We start from the raw sequence: 2,354 nt of genomic DNA, 5'->3' as shown, positions 1-2,354 counted from the left end.
TGCTGCTGCTGCTGCTGGCGCCCGCCTCTTCCCGGGGCGCCGCCGGCACCTCCGCCTCCCTTCCACGCGGTCCCTCCCCTGCGCTCCTTAAGACGACAGCGTCCTCGGCTTCGCCGTTCCCCGCCGGGGAGGAGGCAAACCGGCCTTAAAGCGCGGCGGCGCAGGCGGAGGCGCCCGGAGCGGCCGATGCAGCCGGAGCCCCTCACCCCGGGATGGCATCTTGTGCCATCGCTGCCGCGGGGCCGCTGCTGAACGTCCCCGTCCCCGTGTCGTGTGTGTCGTCGTCGTCCCCCCCCCGCCCCCGGCAGCCGTGGTGCGATTTTAGCGCCTCTCGGGTTTTCTCGGCGTGTTGCGGCGAGGCTGGTATAAATAGAAAGGGAGATGCAGCCCGGTAGGCTGCGGGAGCAGGAGGACAGCCTCAGGTAATCCCCTGCCATTTCGGGCTACTGGGAAGGAAGAGCTGCCCGCTGCCTTCCCTGTCCGCCGGGAATGCGCAGGGGAACGGGCAAGGGAACGGCGGCGGCAGCAGGGGCGTCGAGCTGAGGCCACGCTTCCATCACCGTCAGTTAGCGCAACATCTCTGCGCTACCGGTTAGACAGCAGGGCAAAACTGGTTCGGATCAGATGCGGTCACACCATCGTTCCTCTGTCAAACCGACCGGAGGACCTGGTGCGGAGATTATGTCAGGTTTATGCTGGCTTTACGCTGGCCACGGAAAGACACATGCTACTTGTCCAGCATAAAATTAGAGTGCTGCAGGCAGACAGTAACTGATCTCATACGAAGCCTGCCAGTAAAAAGTTAACACACCGGATTAGGGGCGGTTTACATATTTGAACTGGAAAAGTGAGTTCATCCTGGATCAGTGTCGTAAAGTCCCATGGCACAGCCTTTTTTATGCGGTACTAGGAGTATTAAACCCAAATTTACTGTTTCTTCAAACTAGGGCCTGCAAACAGAGACCTGATCCTATTGATATTGACCGAGTTTTGCTCTGAGTGCTAGCGGGATCAGCTTTTCACACTTTACAAACATCTTTGGGTTTCTGTCTAAAATACTAGCACAATTATGTCTTTAGCAATTGAGTAAGAATTTCCAGGGAAAGGAAGGTAGTTTTTCAAAAAAAGAAGTTATGTGTAGAAGATGGATATCGCTGCCCACCAATGCAGCGCTGTATTGGAAATCAAAGACATAGATTCCCTTTCTTGCTGACCTATTAATGCGGTTTTAAACAAGCCACATCCCCTTTCTACCTCAGCTTCCCCACGTCTAAGAAAGCGGTAAAAATGTTTAGACTCCACAGCAAAGTGCTTTGAGATCTGCAAATGGAAGCGCTAACACTAGTTATACAATATATGGATACAGTATATAACAGATATCTATTTTATAAATATATGTGCCTGCATAAGTGACTAACACATTGTAATCTAGCTGGCATAAACACTTCTCATTGCCTAGAGAACATAAATGGAAGAAGCAAAGTAATAGATGTTCTGTCAATTTTGTAGCTTGAAAGCAGCTTCCAAAAATGCACATTTTTAATAAATTCCAGTGTAGAACCAAGCATGAATATTAATAGCAAATAAACAAGTGTGAATATTAATAGGGAAGGAGACTGAGTGGCTGTCATCGATGACTGTCAAAACAGAGAGGAAAACACCAGTACTCCAACTGTAATTCCAACTGTACACCTAATCTCAACATCCTTTTCTTAAAAGAGAATGAAAGATTCCACAAATCAAAAGAAAAAAAAAAACCACAACAAAAAACCCAAAGCAGGAGCAAAATGTTGTTTCAAGAGCTTTTACAAGTCCTAGTCTAGCTGTGTTCCTCAGCTTTCAACCTAGGCCACTGTGCAAGCAAGCCTTTCATGAACATTCATTCAGGAGTGGATTGGAAAACAAAGAGCTTAAGACCAGTGCTGAAAATGAGCGGTTGGGTCAAGCACAGTGTGGAAACTGGCTGAAGCAACCAGATGCCTACAGCTAACCTAGCCTTGGTGTAACTCCACTTAATGTCATTTAGTTGACAATCTCACTCACAGCCCAAGGGCAGCCTCACCACATGTCTGAACATCTGTACCCCAGAGGGAAAATCTGGCATGTTAAAATGTGTCAATATTTCTGCAATACCTCACAAGAAAGTGAGGAGTGAAGTCCAGCTATTGTGAACTGTGCAGAAGTTCACAGTGACTGTGGGAGACTCCATAAACTGGAGGTCCTGTAGCTACTCTAAATTGAAAACACCCAGCATGCCCATGATTTGCTGTCGTTAGTACCCCTTTATTCTGCATCTTGCTTCCTAAACATACACAATATCAAATCTGGCTCCTTTGGTGATATTTGTCTTTGGT

The sequence above is a fragment of the Haliaeetus leucocephalus genome, unplaced genomic scaffold, assembly GCF_000737465.1.
Source record: "Haliaeetus leucocephalus isolate CR32 unplaced genomic scaffold, Haliaeetus_leucocephalus-4.0 Scaffold206, whole genome shotgun sequence".
Classification (NCBI taxonomy): Eukaryota; Metazoa; Chordata; class Aves; order Accipitriformes; family Accipitridae; genus Haliaeetus; species Haliaeetus leucocephalus.
Note: the sequence above shows the minus strand (reverse complement) of the source record.